Here is a 19,801-nt window from a genome sequence, read left to right as displayed (position 1 = left end):
AGGTATATCTAAGGAATTGCATAAGGATAAACTTTTACATTGGTTGGATGTTTTGAATCTTTGTGTATCTGAAATACTTAAGATGACTTATTTTGTGTAATGGCACAAAAACTGCTGATGATTGATGTTGATGTGTTGAATATGGAAATGCTTTCTATAATTTTTTGATGAATTTGAAACATTCGGAGTTAACACATTGATCAGAAAATGAGTCTTTTAATCAGGACTTTTATACTTGAGTTGTGTATGAACATTAATAAGTTTGATATTATATCTTTCTCAGTTTTATAATTCGAGTTCTGAAGTATAAGTTCGAATTTGTGCAAATTATAGTTCTATGAGTAGTTATTTATATACATGGAGTTGAAAAGTGTATTATACAAATATCTATTTTAGAAATTTATTTTAAGTAAATATGTACTGAAATATATTGAGATGTCTTTCTAGAATATTTGAAAATCTTATTTTTTAAATTTGCGAAGTATTGCTTTAAAAACAAAATCTGGGAGGTATAATAAAATATTCTTTTAAAGTATTGTCTGTGATCTTTTTTTAGTAGAGGAAGGAGTGAGGGAAAGCTGGACTTTTTTTTTTTATTAAATAATTGTACGAGAAAAGCTTTTGAGTGAAAGTCTGTCTTAACTGTAAGTGTTCCCTTTAAAATATTTTTCAGTAGGACAGATGTGGAAAATTCTTCCCGCTTTAGGTTCATTGTGTGTTTAGAAATCTGGTGAGTTGCCATTTTATTACTTAGTTTTTGTTTTATATGAGGTTCAGATGCACAGTGGTATCTATCTGGTTCTTTGAAAGGCTTTCAGCTGCTGAGGAAGTGTGCTTGTGCTCTCAATCCAAAAGAAGCAATTCCCGGGAAAGCGAGGAAAAATGAGGACATTTCAGAGTTGAATCCTGTCTTCATTTCATTTTCAGATTATTTTTTCTATTCCTTCTTAGAGATGCTTCAGGTTATTTTATCTGGGTGTTAAACTCTGTTTCCTATAAAGTTAAAAATTTAAGTTATATTTGTAAAAGAAAAAAATCAGCTCTGTTTGTTTCTCAAAAGCTGCATTTGTCAAAAGTGCAAATTAATGGAGGTGACAAGTTAATGGAGCTCCTTCAAATAATTAGAGAAAATGAGATGTGCCTGCTGACTTTATATATCTCAGCTGGTGAGAAATGACCAAAGATTTACCAAAAGCAACTTCATCATCGAAATAAAACATACACACCCCAAACTAAAACCAATAGGTTACAATTAATAGTGGTTACTAATGATTCTAGTATTCCTACTGCATTTTACTGTCCAAAAGATCCAATTTGCAGCCCCTGTTGCAGCTGATTTGCTACTTTTTAGAGATGATCAAAAAATACTTACATTTTTTTAATCCATACTAGCCACAAGCTCAGATACAGCTTAATACAACATCTTTAATGAACCACTTTCTTTCTTTTAAGTCCTCACCTCTTTGACCTGGTGACATGAGTGAATTGATTTAGATGAGAGAAGCCAGAAAATATCATAGATCTTGCACGTTGGCACTGAGTGTTGGTAGTACACATATGTAGAATGGAAAAGTCTATTTGAGGAGCTATTGTTAGTCTGGACTATTTTGACATTGTGACGGTCTGTATTGTTAAATTGGCCTTAACTTATTTTTTTAATAAATAAGTTAATATGAGATTTAAAATAATATGTAAATATACACAGAGGATATATGTTAAATATAGGAAAAGAAGACTAGCTTGGGGAGTTTAAATCAACTTTTAAATAAATTGTTTCGTTTTTGACTGCTTTAGAGTTCATTGCCTTGCTGGGCCAGAAATAAAAATACCACGTTTGACATGTTGTTCTCATCAGTGCTTCCTTATATTCCATAGCACTTCTACACACAGATGATATTTAAGTTGAGCATATTTTTCACTGAAAAATTGTAAAGAGTAAGTTAGAATCCTGGGTCAAGTAACATCATGTTTGCTCTCATGGCCGGTTGGGTTGGCAAACATAGATTAGATGGCTACTTGTGTCTTTTGGGTCTAAAGTCTTTGCATTGAAATGGAGCAGTTAAATTCTGACTCTTTGATAGATTGTGATATTTTAGAATTTACCTGTAAAATTATGTATAAACATTAAAAATACTATCTTGAATATAGAATTCTTCCCAGTTAATATAAGCATCTTTTGGTATATTTGCTTGTATTGGTTTGTAATGTTTTGTCGTTATTTACTGTGATTTGTCGAATACATATTACATGATTTTCATTGATGACTTGGGTGCTTTTTCAAAGACTGAAATTTCAATATAAAATATTTTTGCTTGTAGTAAAAATGTGTTGTAGTAATGGAGCAAATATGGAGAACTATAAAGGTTCCTTATGGTTTCTTTCTAAACTCAATGTAGGTGCTGCTGGCTAGAACTCTTCCATTGATGCTGGTGATAGGGCACTGCTGCTATCCACTAGTGAAAGCTAGAATAGAGAATGTTTTACTTACTGCAAACATTGAACAGAAAAGCTTTTTTTCCTTGTGAATTTAAAGTCCAAGTTGGCTTGCTTTCTGCTTGTTTAGAACCTGAACGTGAGTTAAAACCTTTCCATATTTTCAAGACTTATTGATGATAAAGACAATATTTATGGTAATATTAAGGAAAATAGTTTCTTATATAGCATAAAGTGCTTTTCAAATTGTGTTAAAGTATGATTTGGGAAGAGTGGAGTATCATAAAGACAAAAGATTTGGGAAAGTAATCCTTTGGCCTCCAGATAGCTTGATTACCAAATATTATTTAGTCTTTATTAGGTAGAGTCTCCCTTCAGCTTCAGTTTTGAACACTTGCAAGGGTGGTGTGCCGTCCATGTGGAATTCTGAAGGGACTGTCTTGATCGAAATCTGAGTGATGTGTTTGTGTTACACTCTGTTCAGCAGAAGGTTGAAGTTCAACCTTAGCCTGAAGGAGTATCTCCTGGTCAGTGTAAGCTGAATTAGTAGACTCTGCTCCTGACAGGTGTGAACCATGTAAATTAACCTGTCAATTTGCCTAAATTAATAAAGCTGAAAGGGCAGTCACTTCTAAGTGGTTTTCTGGTGTTTTGGTATTCATTGTTTTCAAGCAGCAAGTGATTCCTTCAGGCTGATGTTATAGGGTTAATGTATTGTTAGATTCCAAGGACACACTGAAATAGAACAGAATTAGCATTAGCTATCTTTTTATCTTTTCTTCACAAGCAGTTAAGTCTTGCTAATAATGGTGTGGCCACAAGGAGGAAGACAATGGGTAAGAATGAACCAGCACAATGTAACAGTGAATCATAGCAAGCCAGACAATGGGTGTAGAATGAGTGTTAGTGAATTAGACTTGTCCTCTCTTAGCCAATACACTTGTATTCAGTTAGCGTCCTGTTTACAACTATTTTGTTTACTGTGTAAAATATATTTTAGAGTAAGTGCCAATAGCACTGACTTTTATAGCAATCATTTTCTATCATTTTATCATTGAGATTCAGTATCTAGATTTCCCTAGAAAAAATGGTGCTTTACTTTATTTAATTGTCAATAATTTATCTAGATTTAGTCATACTATATAAATGTTCCTTGTTTGTGGGTGATTCAAAGGACAGAGAAAATTAAAATATGCACTTTCTAAATTTGACATGTTTTCTATCCCCTAAGATTGTCTTTTTTCTAATTTAGTGAATAAAATACAACCTTGAAAATAAAATAAAACAAAACCTTAGATATCTTTTTCATCTAGCAAAATACTTCCCAAATTGATATTCTCAAATTAGAAAAGAATATAATTAGTTAGATATTTTCACAATTAGTGTATACATAAACTTTTGTTTCTGTCTGCTTAATTTGTTTTTTTACAACATATGCTCAATCTAACAAAATTATGTGGAGAAATAACATAAATAACACAGAGCAATTGAGCGCTCATCTGTAACTTTTGTAGCATGTTTCTTGTGAATTTCCATTGTCTGAACTTGCAGAAGGGCTAGCTTAACACTTATTAATGGAAAATCATAGAGATAAAAGTGACCCTAGATGTCATTTAGAGAATCCAGATCCCCTTTAAAGCAGGAATCCTTCCTGTGACAACTGTGAAAGATGCTGATGCACGTTCTCCTTGATCACTGTCAGTGACAAAGAGCTCACTACCTCCCCAAGCCAGCACCTTTCATTCGTGGACAGCTCTTCCATGCATTGAGCAAAATCAATTCCTCTTATCTTTCATCTCCTATTCCTAGTGTGGCCTTCTGGAGCTATGGAGAAAAATATTATTTTCTCCATAGCGTACAAGCCTGGAAATCTTCTTTCTTTAACCATTACTCATGTGACATGTTTTCCAGACTCTTCACTCTGCTGGTTGTCCCTCACCCTGATAGTTTTTTTGTGTTAAACTTTATACAAGGTACTACATCTGAATGAGATGCTCCCCACACGGTCCGACTAGAAGAGACCTCTCTCCTTTCATACAGGCGTTTTGCTTATCTTAAAGAGCCTGCGATTATATTATTTTTTAATCATAGCATTCACCCTGAACCACAGTGACTCAGAGTTTACAAACTTCTTTTCGGAGGTTTACGACTAGATTGCTTGTTCCTCCTAGTCAGCGTTTATTCTCTTGGCTACTTCAGATCTTCGAGTCTGAGGAAGTCTGGCATGTGCAAATGAAATTAAAATTTTGTTTTAAAGCCTATTGTATGTGTCTTTAAAAAGATCTCTTAAAACCATTTAATGTATCTGAGGAATATTGCACACAAGAAACTTACAAGACAGAAAGCTAGTAGTTCGGATGCTTTCAGCAATTTCCAAGAATTTTACTCGTCGAAAATTTATCTAGATTCATTGTTTTTTATGCCTAAATGAGTGTTACTTCCAAGTACCCCTCAAAACATTTCCCCAGAGGGAAGAGAGACGGAAATGCAAATCTTTCACCATCATGCGAAGTCTGGAGTTACTAAGAACTCTAAGGATTCCAGACATTCTGCTTGAAATTTAGAATATTTAGATGAGACCTAAATAGGGCCAAGTTAGGGGGAGGGAAAAGAAAGAAGGAAGAAATAGGCAAGTATTTGTATTAATGACTGTATTACTTGTAAAGAGTCAAGAAATATAAGCACTGTGCATGCGGATATTTTAAATTGAAATAGCAGCCACAGTGTATTGCTTTATCTCCTCAAGGCCAAGAAAGAGGTGGTATAAACATGAGATTCTTGGGGAATCAGTACATAAAGAAGTTACTGAGCAATCCACTTTTGAAAGAGCTCAGTTCTTTTTCAATCACCTTGTATATTGAGTTTATAATATTCAGAAGTTACTGCCTGTTATGTGCCAGGCATAACTCTGCTGGGTATTATGGATATAGTCCTTGCAGTTATTCAAAATGACTAGTCTTTATCTTCTATCTTTATTTATAAACAATGAAATTGCTTGATTTATTTTGCTCCTGTGAAAATTCTAAACCAAGACAACCAGTTTAAATAACACTCTTGTTTACCGTGCTTGCATTATTGATAATGGATTTAATGGCAATAAAAATACTACAGAGGAGAAATGTATCTGGGCTAACTGAGGAGATATGAATTGGATATAGATACCAGATTTTAAAGTGCATATTCCTATTGTGGTGATCATTTCACAATATATACAAATATCAAATCATTATGTTGTACACCTGAAACTAATACAATGTATGTCAGTTATACCCCAATATTTAAACAAAGAAAACAAGAGAAAGTACATATTCCATAAGATGGAAAATGATGCAATTTACATTTAAACTTGATAGTCACTTTTTTAAACAAGAAAAATGGAGTGCCATTCTTTAAGTTGGACAGGGCTTAGGTGCTTTATAGCACACAAGTGTATATATTTTTACCTTACAAGCATCAACAATTTGATCCCAGACTATATGATGTAACCTTAGAGAAAAATAAAGTTATATTATGTTTCCAATTATAGTAAAATATTTTCACTGGCATGACTTACTATGATGAGGGTATATGTTGTTTTTAACCCAATTTTGCGACATTTATGGTATGGTAAGACAGGAGCATGCCCAACTTGTTGGACAATTCTTCTTATGATATGGTTCAGTGGAGAAATGAAATAACATCTTTCCATAAGAAAAATGTAATTAAAAACAACTTTCAGAACTCTTGAATCTAGCCTATACAACAGATACTGTAAATTTCATGTGAAACATATTTATTTGCAATTTTCAAAAATGTCCTGGTTTAACATAGTTAAATGAAATACAATTTATTGAGTGCTACTATAAAAGTGCCAAGCACTGTGTTAAAACTTCCCCAATTTTGCTGTACGGGGAGACACTGCTTTGGGAAAGATCCCTGGTGTTCTCCTTACTTGTTGCAAGTAGTAATAAATCCTTCCCTCACCGGAAAAAAAAAAGTGCCAAGCACTTTGGAAGCTGCCTCCCAAACACTCTATAAGGGTAAGTCTTTTCCCTGTTTTACTCTAAGGGCACAGTGGTTCCGAGAAGTTAATTAACTTGCTCAATGTTACACTTTAAGTAAGAGGTGAAGTGAAAATTCAAACGCAGTTCTGCTTGATTTCAATGATCTTGACTCCTCTAATGCATTTTTCTTTTTATAGACTTTTGCTACTTTCATGCCATCTACTAATTAGGAAATATCTCACTAGAATTCGAAGAACAAAGAAGTATGACAGATGAGATAAACTTTTCTGAATTGGGTGGTGGTACAGGGAGAAGTTAGCTTTACTTTGTGGTACTGTCAAGTGGTGAAGTTGCAGGAAAATACTGGGGCAATTATCTTTACTTACTGATATGGTACTGGGATTAACCTCATTGTTTCCTATTTCTTTCGAAGCACTATTCTACCTTCGTTGGCCAACCACCTTTTTTCCCCCCAGTAATTAGCTGCCATTGACTGTAGCAGATGTGCTCTGTTTATCACAGTCCTAGGGTACTAACCAGTCAGTATGTTTAGTACTTTCTTGTGGACGTCATTGTCCCATTGCTTGATTGTGTGCAGGCACTGAGAAAAACCTCCACGTATGAGTTTTCTATTGCTGCCATAACAAATTGCTGCAAACTAATGGCTTAAAACGTCACAAATTTATTATGTTATAGTTTTTTAGGTCAGAAGTCTGGTATGGGTCTCACTGGGCTAAAATCACGGTGTTGGTGGAGCTGTGTTTGCTTCTGAGGCTCTCGGGGAGACTGCATTTCCTGCTCATTTGGATCATTGACAGAATTCAGTACTTTGCAGTTGTAGAACCACCAAGGTCCTTATCTTCTTGCTGGCTGTAAGGCAACAGTTGATCTCAGCTTCTAGAGGCTGCCAGCATTCCTTGGCTTCTGGCTGCCTTTCTCCATCTTCAGCGCCAGCAATGGCAGGAGTCTTTTTCACATCTATCTCTCTCAGACCCACTCTTCTGCCTTTCTCTTCCACCTTTAAGGACTTAACGTGATTAGATTGGAAGGTGCAGGGGCTCGATTGAGTTTTTGATTTAGAAGTCTTGGATACTGTATTTTAAAAGAATAAAATTTTGAGAATGAAACATTGTGAGAATGATGCATTAGAGAGGCAAGCTCATTTGAGTGTTTGTGGGCAACTGGGTTAAACTAGTGCCTTTGCCATTGCTCTGTCCTTCCTCTCTCCCCCTCCTCTCTCCCCCTCCTTCTCCCCCCCCCCCCAACTTGAAAGTCTCTCACTGAAGGTATTTCTACAAATTCTAAAAGACCTGTGCTCATTTACAGCTTGCCCTGTAACATCTTCTATTTTCACTCTGTTTTTCTGGTTTCAAAAATATAGTGTTTTTCACTGATCAGTGAGATCAGAACGTGACATCTTAAAAAGAGCATAAGTATCTTATTCAGGATTCTTGGACTCTGAGAGCTGGGAGGAACCTTAGAAATCATTCTCTGTCATACCATTGTACCTTGCAAGAGAATGTGATGTTTAAGTCTGGTCACTTTTCCTCCATCTGTGTACATTCACATTTGATGATTTAACTCAGTCTTAATTTATATTTCCTTTTTATTATTTTATCCCATTTCATCAATTGTATTACAAATTAATGTTAAAGACCAGTTTACTACAAAAACTTCACCTAGATTTCTCTTTATACATGTGATTACACAAGAGATTTTTCTCTTGTCCTACACTGAACTGTGTTCCTAATTAACTCACAGTTCGACCTGGCTTTAGTTTGGGTGGATCTACAAAATATTTTGAAATAGAGTTTTGAAAAGTATATGGATGTTTTAGGTTGTAAGTGGATTATCCAATAGATAATCCCTTAGCATCACTAAATTGAAGTGATTTTCATTCATTATGAGCACTTTCCCTCAAAGGATGTGCATATGTAATCATTTCTGAATGATTCACAGCTAAACAAAAGTTCATGAAACTGGAACCAAAATTTTCATCTAAAGTAGACCAGTGACCTGGCTCATTAGCATATTTTTCATAAGCATATTGCTGAAGTATATAGATAGATGCAATTAGAGACTTTTCTTTCAAATGATGTGATCCACCATCACACCATCATATGTTTGGCTTTCTTTCATATAATTATAATTGCAGATTATATATATATATATATTTCTTTTTTTTTAAATTTATTTATTTTTGGCTGTGTTGGGTCTTCGTTGCTGCGCACGGGCTTCTCATTGCAGTGGCTTCTCGTTGTGGAGCACAGGCTCTAGGCTCATGGGCTTCGGTAATTGTGGCTCACGGGCTCTAGAGTGCAGGCTCAGTAGTTGTGGTGCACGGGCTTAGTTGCTCCACGGCATATGGGATCTTCCCGGACCAGGGCTTGAACCCGTGTCCCCTGCATTGGCAGGCGGATTCTTAACCACTGCGCCACCAGGGAAGCCCACAGATTATATTTTTGAATAGTGGATATTATTTGATTGCTGATGCAGCCTTGCAGATAGCCTGATCTGGGATGAATAATCCTTTAAAATAAAATAGCAGTAAGGAAAGTCGATGTTATTTATTTATTTATTTATTTTGGCGCTTATATGCTAAATATGAACTGATACACTTCTGTACCAGAGAGCAAAGTTTGCAATTAGTTTTGTTACTGTGGTTTATATGAATTATGCAACATGGTATTTGTTAGTAGATGATGTTGAGAATTTATTATTATTTTTATATCATTTAGTCCTTTGGAAAGTAATTATTTCTTTCACTGTGATCTCTTTGCAAGCAAGTATCCTGCCTGCTCTTTTTACATATCTCCTAGTGCAGTGGCTGGCACATAGCAGGTGTTCAGATGTTGAGTTGATGAATGAATTTTTTTTAATTATTTATTTATTTATTTATTTATGGCCACACCGTGTGGCATGTGGGATCTTAGTTCCCTGACCAGGGATCGAACGCAGGCCCCCTGGCGTTGGAAGCATGGAGTCTTAACCACTGGACCACTGGGGAGATACCTGATGAATGAATTTAGAGAGAGTAGTTTTTAGGTCTGTAGCCTTGTGCAAATTATTTCACTCAAAGTGTGTTGCATTTCTTCATTTCATATATAGAGGAATCTAATAAATTACAGTCTTGTTAGAGAGTAAGTTACAGCTATCTTTCCTATGACAAGAACTAATCCAAAATCCTGATTCTGTTCCTTGCTTGCCGGCACCGACTGAAAGTAATTTTAGTAGAAGCAATTTACCAGTGACCAGAATACTTTTAGTCATGGTTCATCAAATTGTAATTTGATAAAGAAAGTAAAATTATATAATCTCTTCCAAGAGAGCAACTACTCTTAAAGTTAAGAGTTATTTGACTTATTTTCACATGTCCTTTACCCTGAGGGGAAAACTATTTTAGACAAATTTATGTTTTAAAACTAGTATGGTTGTACTTAAATGATAATGTGTTTTCTGTGTATAGTTTGAAAACAGGAATGACTGACTAGGATAAAAGAAAATCTGAGTAGGGTTTAGGAAAAATTAAAAAATGATCTACATTTACTTATGTTCTGAATTGTTTTATACTTAAAAAGGCTAAACCTAATTGCAAAGATTTAGCAGATATTATTATTATTATTATTATTTTTGGCCTCACTGCGTGGCTTGTGGGATGTTAGTTCCCCGACCAGGGATTGAACCCGGGGCCACGGCAGTGAAAGCATTGAGTCCCAGCCACTGGACCACCAGGGAGTTCCCAGCAGATATTCAATTTAAATTAATTAAGTTTTCCTCCTATCAGAAATATTTTAAATAAATGCTTTTACACATTGCTTGGTTAACAGTAGGACAAAAAGGCATAGCAGTTACTAATGTATGAAAACAACATATTCTAAAGCAAAACAATTGATAGTTTGTGAATAAATTTGGATTTTTATTTATTCTCAAATCATTAAATATATATTTACTTTGAATTATTTGCCAGAATGTGCAACTAGTTAAGGAGGGCTAGTCCAAGAAGCCTTGAATGCAAGAGTGTAGGATATGGCTTTTGTTCAGCAAGCAGAGAGGAGTGATTGAATACTGCTCTTGGAAAACTGCGCCTGGTCCCCCACCCCACCCCGTCTCCCCCCGCCCCGCCCCCGCCGAAACTATAAATACAATCACAGTATGTGAAGATGCTATACTGTAACAAATATGTAGTTTATGTTACTAACCAAATCCAAGGAAGAGGTAATAGATACCCAAAGTGTGCTAGGGGCAGTGAGAGTGGAGAGGTGGTGAAAGACGCATACTAGAGAGATACTTAGTAGTACTTTGTCAGTTGCCTGGGCATAGGAGATGGGGGAGAGCTAGGAGTCTAAGATGACTGAAATATTTTGATGATAACAATTTTCTTTTAGAATCCAGAATATCCTATCTATGTCTCTCTTGAATGCATGACATCTAGATACATTTGAGATTCCTGAACTTTCTTCTGACTGACCAAGCTTCCAGGAATAATCATTAAGAACTATGTAGTCAAATTCATTTCCCTTGAGAGTACCTTTAAATAAGCCAGTTTTCTCCTTAAAGCATGATCTACAAAAAGATTGGATTTGGGACATTTAAAATGACTTATTGCTTCAAGAAATAACTTGTTGTAGATGGGATGAGTTGAGGGGAATTGCATTTAGACTAGCATTTTCCAACTAGCTGGGCAAACTTTTTTTTTTTTTTTTAAGTTTGTAATTAATTAATTATTTATTTATTTATTTTTGGCTGTGTTGGGTCTTCGTTTCTGTGCGAGGGCTTTCTCTAGTTGCGGCGAGTGGGGGCCACTCTTCATCGCGGTGCGCGGGCCTCTCACTATCGCGGCCTCTCTTGTTGCGGAGCACAGGCTCCAGACGCGCAGGCTCAGTAGTTGTGGCTCACGGGCCCAGTTGCTCCGCGGCATGTGGGATCTTCCCAGACCAGGGCCCGAACCCGCGTCCCCTGCATTGGCAGGCAGATTCTCAACCACTGCGCCACCAGGGAAGCTCCGGGCAAACTTTTGACACCTTGAGCCTCCTCTCCTCATCTTCTTGGTGACTCTTCTCTGCGTCCTTCTCACCTGCACCCTGAGAGTCAGAAATTATAAATTGGGGTATGAAACACTGGTTTAAAGGACAGTATGGAAGGAAGGAAGGGAATGCTTCTCTCTTGCTTAATATCCTTCTGTCCTATTTGTCTCAAACAGATCGAGGCAGTACTTCATTACTACTTCACAATTCATAGATCGCTCTGCAAAACACATACACAGTCTGAAAATGCTCCAATTAGCTTCTATTCAAAATTCCCACTTAGATGACTGGGAAATGTGAGTCCTGGATGCCTACTGTCATGTTGTTTAAATAATGTGGTCTGCCTCTACCCTTTTTGTGTTCCACCCAAGAACACAAACTTTCTTGAAGCCAGAGGCCATAATGTTCCTAAAAAGAAACACCTTTCCCCCAAAGTGGCAAACTCCTCAATGAATTGTAATTTGCATCTACTCCCTCAAAAAAAATAAATAACCAGTCTCCCTTTCAGGAAGTCATTACCAATTTTATCAAGAATACTTAATATTTGGGGTAAACATAGTCATGGTACATAAATACTTTATGCAAAGGACTCCTTCCTTAGTGTTGCTGTACGATGGACAAAATCTTATAAAAGTATTTTTGTAGAGCAATTTTTGTTACTCACATCAGCAGAGCCGTCTGTAGCTAGATCATGATATTGCATTGTGATAGTGAACTGAACATTATAGCGATCTTAGTTAAAATAGTTTTCTAGGACTGTAGTCAAAGTGCAGGCTCCTGATGGCATTTCAGGAGAAAAATCAGAAGTCATTTCTGCCTTTCTACTCTTAGAATATGATGCCTGAATGTGTAGATAGGTGAGTGAGCTGTAAGTGACTGTCAAGATTTCTTTCATCTTCTAACAACCTAAGAACTTAAGGTCAGGAATGGTTTTTTTCTTTATGGTAAGCATTGTACAAGAGGGATAACTTAAAGTCTTAGAGCTAAGTTTTATTTTGAAAAAAACCTTAATGGTGAGGCAAATATGTACAAAATGGAAAATAATTTTAATATGAAAAATTGTACTAAAATTAGACTTTTTGCTTCACCAAGCTCCACGTCTGAAACAAACTTGAGAGAGCTATCCTTAGTGTGACTCTTTGGGTTTAGAGTCTGTCTTCTGATATCTCTTTTTGTATTCCCTTCCCCTGTCTTAAAAATATTGGCTGTCATATTAAAACATTGATGTGATTAAATCATATTAAACATTATATTTAAATGAATGATTTGATACATTCATTGAAATAATTCGAGATGCTGCTAGGTCATTGCAAAATCAAGGGTGAGATTTGTTACATTTATTACAGGCTTTGAAGACAGAATCAGTGGGACTCGTAGAGCTGCCAATTGTAATTCTTAAAACATGGAGTACAATTGGCTATTACGTTTAAGTTGGAAAGTCTTACTCTTTGGGTTTTTTTTATCATGTTTCCTTTTAAAAGAAAAATAAACATTCCCTTAAGACCTGGTCATGAATTACTGACTTTGCGAAGCTGAATATAACTAGGAAATTCAGAAAAGACAGAAAAGGATTGGATTTTTACCACTTGATTAATGATTCCTCCTGTTCCCAAAGAGATTTGTCTCAGTGATTTCTGATTGGTTTTGAGTTTGTGGAATCTGCCTTTATAATAAACTCTAAAATTGGATAACTTGGATGTTTGAATATTTAATAAACTGAAATTTTAGGCAAGTGAAAGCCCAGTTCTTTAGTAATAACACTTTTCCATTGATACGCACTATAGCACCATAGTCAAATTTCAAAGTCGGTGAGCTACAGATAATAGGAATAAAGTGATACCTTGGTTAATATAAGTCCTCTGGGAGCAAAAAGCTCCTTTATAGAAAGGTGGCCTGGGTGTTGGAGCTCCTGTTCCAGTTTCTTCATTTGGGGATAGAAGAAGGAGAAGGCATGCTCCTGACCTCAGGTATAGCTCAGACTTCTCAACGGCCAGGCTGACGCTGGCTGTAGGGGGGCAGGGAGCATCCTTTCAGAGGATTATAACTATTTCCTCTGTGCACTGGGAAGGGGACTGTTGACGGTGATGGGAGTCCGTGCTGTTTCCCCCAACCTACACGTCCATATTGCTCTCTCTCTCCCACCACTACCACTTGTGTACTTGCTCACCTTATATGGCTTCTTAAGGCAAGGGAGCTTCAACTTCGACTTAGCTTTTTTTATATAGTAAGTATGGAATCAACATTTAGAATTCATTTTTTTAAAATTGAAGTATAGTTGATTTACAATGTTGTATTAGTTTCAGGTGTACATACAACATAGTGATTCAATATTTTTATAGATTATACTCTTGTATTTCTGCTTCAGGTATCTATCTATCTATCATCTATCTATCTATATCTTTCATCCAAATATTATGAGAAATGTAAAGAATGAGAAATAGTATATAAACCAAGCTTCCAAATGGTAGAATTTTCTAGTCTAGATGCATGAGACTTGATGTAGTTTAATTGGTATATGAATTTTAAAAGATGAAGGAAGACTAAAGTTTTGAAATATGGTAGATAGAAGGAGCAAACATTGATCTGAAAGTGTTTCAGGGACAGGATTGAGGTATTCAATGCAAATGCTTTATGGTTTGGATAATTAACTTTCATCCTGTTAGAGTGGACTATCATTTGTCATTCCATTTGTTTAGCCCAATTCCCTCATCTGTGTCATAGTGCTATTTCTGTGATGGCGATGGGTGGCTTTGGAATTCAGAATCTGTTCTTTTAAATGTTGGTATCAGTAATGTCAAGTTCTCCCTGAATCTGATCTGAGTTATATCCTAGGATATGCTCCCTCCTGACCCCAGATGTGTTGGGAGAATGGCATGAGAGATTTTTAGCATTGGTATTGTTGTTATGGAAGTTGTGGTAAAAGTGGGTAATTTTAGACTGAAGTAATTCAACCAACAAATTGCTTCCCTATAACAGAATGTGTCTCTCTGAGATCTTCCTCATGTTTATAAGTTAAACACTGAAACGTTGATTGCTTTATGGCCTCTACTCTGCTATTTTACATTTTTTAGGCTTGGTGTGATGGGAACAATTTGGTCTCTGGAATCAGACTCAGGTTCAAATCATAGTTACCAGATTCATGGTGAGGCCTTAAACTCTCTGAGCTTCAGTTTCCTGTCTTTAAAATGGGATTGTTATGAGGATTAAGTAGCATAGAGAACGTGTCTGGCACACTGCCTAGTACACAGCAGGTGCTGGGTAGATGATCTTATTCCTATGTTAAAACTGACATCAGCTATTTATTAATGTGATTTTATTTTAAATGTGACAGACATTTGCATATAAAGAAGCTTCTTTACTTTGGAAAATCATTTTACAGTCTGACCCTATCACCTTGAAATTTTTTTTCTCTTTTATGGGCTCTGGTATATAGCTGCAGCAGAAAAGAAAGCCTCGGAAAGATTAGCAGCTATTTTATATCATCTATGCTAAAGATTTCCATTAGCAGATTTATTGCAAGTTGACAATAATGTACTTATACTTATGTCATTAAAAAATACAAATAACTAACCAAAGCTTTATCTTTTCTTGACTTCTTTCAGGCAAACACCTTGTTGAGGAGACACGTTCTCCATAGTTTCTTAAATAGCGATTAATTTACGCCTTCTTAAGAGAAGTTGCTCCCACGGGGAGATCAGCTCAGTGCTTTGTGACCACCTAGAGGGGTGGGATAGGGAGGGTGGGAGGGAGACGTAAGAGGGAGGGGATATGGGGATGTATGTATCTGTATAGCTGATTCACTTTGTTATACAGCAGAAACTAACACAACACGGTAAAGCAATTATACTCCAATAAAGATGTTAAAAAAAAAAGAGAGAAGTTGCTATGATATTTATGATTTCCTTGTACAATGATACCGTAAATGTCATTTTAGTTGGGACGTATCTTTATTTTTTTATTTTTTAAAATCTTTACTTTTATTTATTTTTAATTTTTTTATTTTTTAAAATCTTTACTTTTATTTATTTTTAATTTTTTTATTTTTTAAAGCAGTTTATTTATTTATTTATTTTTGGCCCTGCCGTGCGGCTTGTGGGATCTTAGTTCCCCAACCAGGGATTGAACCCAGGACCCCTGCAGTGGAAGCGCAGAGTTCTAACCACTACATGCCAGGGAATTCCTGGGACATATCTTTAAATATTTTAGGTTTTAAGGTGTTTTTCTTTTAAAGAAAATACCAGGCTTATTTTATATATATTAACTTACATCATGAATTGGAAATTTTCCTTCTTATTTTTAAAAACACTTCCTTTTTATTCTTAATGGAAATTGAGAGAATGTGTATATGTGTGTGTGTGTATCATTCAGTTTTTGATGGGAGGGGTGAAGGAGAGTTGATTCTAAATTTTGTGTGGTAGGAAGATTATTAATATCTTTAGAATTCAATGCAGAATGCATACTTTGAATCTATAGAAAAATCAATGGGAAATGACTAATACCATCTTAAGTTTTTAATTTATTTCTCATGGGGGAAGGAAATACCTTGACGGATTTAGCACTCAAATTCAAATGAATGTGAGAACAGGTGGCTGAATTTTTCCCCCACCTGCCAATGCAACTTTATAGCAAGAAATGTTTCATTTAGCAAATGCTGCGGCTAGCAGACACTTCTCTGTTTCAGAGCAGAAAAACAAATGGCGGGGGAGTTCTTCTTTGAAGAAAGCCTTTTTCTTGATTTTCTTTTTAAATTGTGAGTGTGAGAAATATGTATTTTATTTTTCTGGGGGACGGGTGGTAAAGCATGAGTCAGTGCCTTGATTAACCAACCTGACTTGTTGTGTTGTTATACCATTCATGACTTTTATTTTTGTTTTGTTTTGTTATTGTTGCTCTTCTTGCACACCAACCCACTGGCGCTGACTTTCAGTTAGAATAATATTATTACTCTGGGAAATTGCAGTATTTGAATAATACTTTTGACACTAACTCAGAAACCCCTGTTCTTTTGTTACAGTGGCATTATGTTATTAGAATTACATACATTGTCAGGTTTAACCACTTTGTAATGTAATAGTCACAAGCAAGAAGTGCTGTCAAACTGATCAGGAACTAAAGAGAGAAAAGTTAAAGGCATCGATATACTTTTACCTTTGTGGTTTTTCTCTGATTCACTTATTTTTTACCCTCAGAAGTAAAAACAAGTAAAGTAAAGGGAACAACTTGACATGTATTCTTATAGTCTTGGGCAGTATGTTTTTTCTGCAAGTGCATGTATCCTATCGGCATGTTTTATTGAGACTGATGAGTGTCCTAAGACTATTTGAGGCTTTGGAGCCAAATGATGCAATTATGAGATACTCTTCCCTTCCCCATATGGCATACCAACAAACCCGACTGCTATAGTGAATTCTAAGTACATGGTTCTTCATAGAACATCTACCAAACTATTACCTGTACAGAACTATTCATTGTAGAAAACATATTTGAACCAGATTGACAGAACACTCTTGCTGCAGCCCACCCACCAGTAATACACAATCCTTTATTGTCATGTTCAGTGTAAAAAGGAAAAGAATTTGTACATTTGATGATTTAAAATTTTTCATTAAAAAATCCATGAGTGAACAATGCCATGCAGATGGCAGGGGCTTAATATATGTTTGCACTAGCAATTTTGAGAGTATATCTTCTACTCTACTCTTTTATAAGTTTACAGGTTTGCTTTAATTTGCATATTCTGGAGTACTAATGGAGTTGAACATTTTTCTATCTGTTAATCATTTGTACTTTTATATTTATGAATTGTGTCCCTATGTCATTTACACCTGTTTCCCTTGGGGTAATTTTTTAAATATGGAAGGCTTTGAGGCAACATTACAATGTTAGTATCACCCTGTTAACATGTGACAATTGCTTAGACTATTTCCTTTGTCTTCAAATAGTAGTACAAAGAAATGCCACGGTCTATGTATGTTTGGTTTGACCAGCTTTGCAGAGCTTTCAGTAAGACCATCAGGCAGTGCTTCCCTCTCTACCTAATGCTCTTCGAAAAAGTAATTGTTCTCTTTGAGCAAGTGCAGTTGAGTGACTCATGTACACTTTGTGAAAGATTGCTTTCATGCTCTGTGGTTGGTCACTGTTTACAAAATAAGATGTGTCCAGCGGTAGTGGGGCGGGCGGGAATGGTGTGGTAGCAATATATAGACGCTGGAAGAAAAAGATTCAATTTTTCAAAAGAAAATTGATGAACACAATCTCTCCCATGAATAATTCTACAGTTTTGATGAAATAGGACTATTTGGACAGAGTTTGCTTGATTCTAAATTGGCATGTAAAAGTGAATCCAAATAACAATTGTTTTTTTTTTTTCTCTCCAAATAACAGTTGTTTAAAGCCGACTTAGGAATTATTCTTCCATGAGTTTACATAGGACAAAAGCCTTTCTGCATAATTATCTTATAAACTTCAAAGCTATTATCTACTTATCTCCTGTAAACAGTTGATTTTTCAAATTGATGGACTGGAGGAGAGCAGAGGTATTCTATTATTAGGCAGTCTTGGAGGAGTTAGTGGTAATTAATAATCCTACTGTGTTTCTGACTGCCAGCATTACCTCATGGAGTTAACTCTCAGACTGGGAAGTTATTTAGGACATGAAATTTCTTTAGAAAATCTGTCCTGAGGAGGTTAATCCCTCTGCACCAGGGTTTCTCAACCTTGGCATTCTTGAAATTTTTGCCTGAGCACAGCTTTGCCTTGGAGACCTTTCCTGGGCATTGTAGGATGTTTAACAGCATCCCACTAGATGAGAGTAGCAACGCCCCCCTACCCTGCGACCACGTAAAGTGTCTCCAGACATTGATGCCCCTCCCCCCACTGAGAACCACTGCTCCTTTTATTGCTTTCAACCATATGACTTAGAAAAGGATAAGATTAAAAATGTTATTTGTTCTTGGAATTACTCAGATAATCATTCCTTTAAGGATAGTTTGGTGTCATTGTGGCTTGGAGTTTGCAGAGAGGTTTCACCTCCTTGCACTGTTGAAGAACAATGCTCTTCACATCCAGTCAATAGACTTAATGAAAAGGAGATAGAAGGGAATATTGAATCTGCTGAGGGGGTTGACATGACATGTGCTGTTACTGATGCAGAAATAATAGGGAGTGTTCTGAATGTTAAAAAGTCAAAAGATGTTGATAAGAAGTCATGAAGGAGAGGATTTTAGTGAAGACTTCTTTAGCTTTTGAAGTAATTAGTTAGAAAGCCAGACATATTATCTTGCCAAGAAAAGGCTGCATTTTTATATTCTGCCTTTCGATTTTAAGAGCAAGAGACAAATGACATGGAAACAAGTTGTGATCTATAGTTTATTTTTAAAAAAAAACAAACAATTTCCAGGATATGTCATAGGGGCAGTGCGGTTTCAGCTTTACTCCTGTCCCATTTACATCTGTGGTTCTGTAAAATGATAATTGATGGTCATTTAAAGCACCGCATGATAAAGAAATGTCTCTGGAATGATCCACAGAAATGAGATTCTGTATTCATTCAGATGACATATATTAAACCTCTCATGTGCCAGGTTCTGTGCAGGGAATACAGAAACTAATGAAGCATTCTGCTTGAATGTCCCATTAAAATAATTCTGGATGAATGGAAATTTTCTGGTTAGGGATACCAGTCACCATCAATCTATTTCCCACTTTTCCATTTGATTCTGTAATTAAATGTCTGTCTGCGAAAGCTGGTTAAAAGTGTCTGCAAATGTATGTATGCTATATATCATGTATGTAATTTCTTTTCAAAATCTATTTCTGAAGCTAGTGGAAAACTATATTCATTTTCTTTTATGCTTGTTAAAATCTTATTTAAATTATTCTCTTCTTTATTAAATATCCATGAGAGTTGAATAAAACATGGTTATATATTATTAATTCGTTTTTTGGTTATACTATGGCTCTAATATCGTTAAGAAGAATTGATGTCACCCTTAAGGCCAGGATTTTTGCTAATTATTGCAGGATTTAAAGCCATTTGGTTGGTGTTGAAATTCAAAAAGCAGGATCTTTGTTAAAAGTATGGTATGGTCGTAAAACTTTTTTTCCTATTAAAACGGATCAACTTAGATTATAGGTATGGTAGGGGAAAAGGTGAAATCTTTATGGTATTGGATAGAGCCAAGTTAGAGAAACCAATAATTCAACCTTCGGGAAGTTAGAAATAAATAGGAAAAAGGCAGAGTTCTAGCACTTGGAAATCCATTCTTCCTTCCTCCCTTCTTAATGTCCATTTTAGCAGTCTGCCCATCATGAATGCACAAACCCGTTCAGAACTGTGGGGCTCCCTGCTCTCAGGTGATT

The 19,801-nt window shown here is 35.8% G+C and overlaps 1 protein-coding gene across 10 annotated transcripts in view; it reads left to right on the top strand.

Moving 5' to 3' along the window:
- The window catches only part of KLHL13 (kelch like family member 13), a 185,314-nt gene that overhangs the window by 125,865 nt on the left and 39,648 nt on the right, over window positions 1–19,801 (top strand). The window lies entirely within an intron of this gene.

Source organism: Balaenoptera acutorostrata, chromosome X (genome assembly GCF_949987535.1).
Source record: "Balaenoptera acutorostrata chromosome X, mBalAcu1.1, whole genome shotgun sequence".
NCBI lineage: Eukaryota > Metazoa > Chordata > Mammalia > Artiodactyla > Balaenopteridae > Balaenoptera > Balaenoptera acutorostrata.
This window is presented reverse-complemented; position numbering and strand designations above follow the sequence as displayed.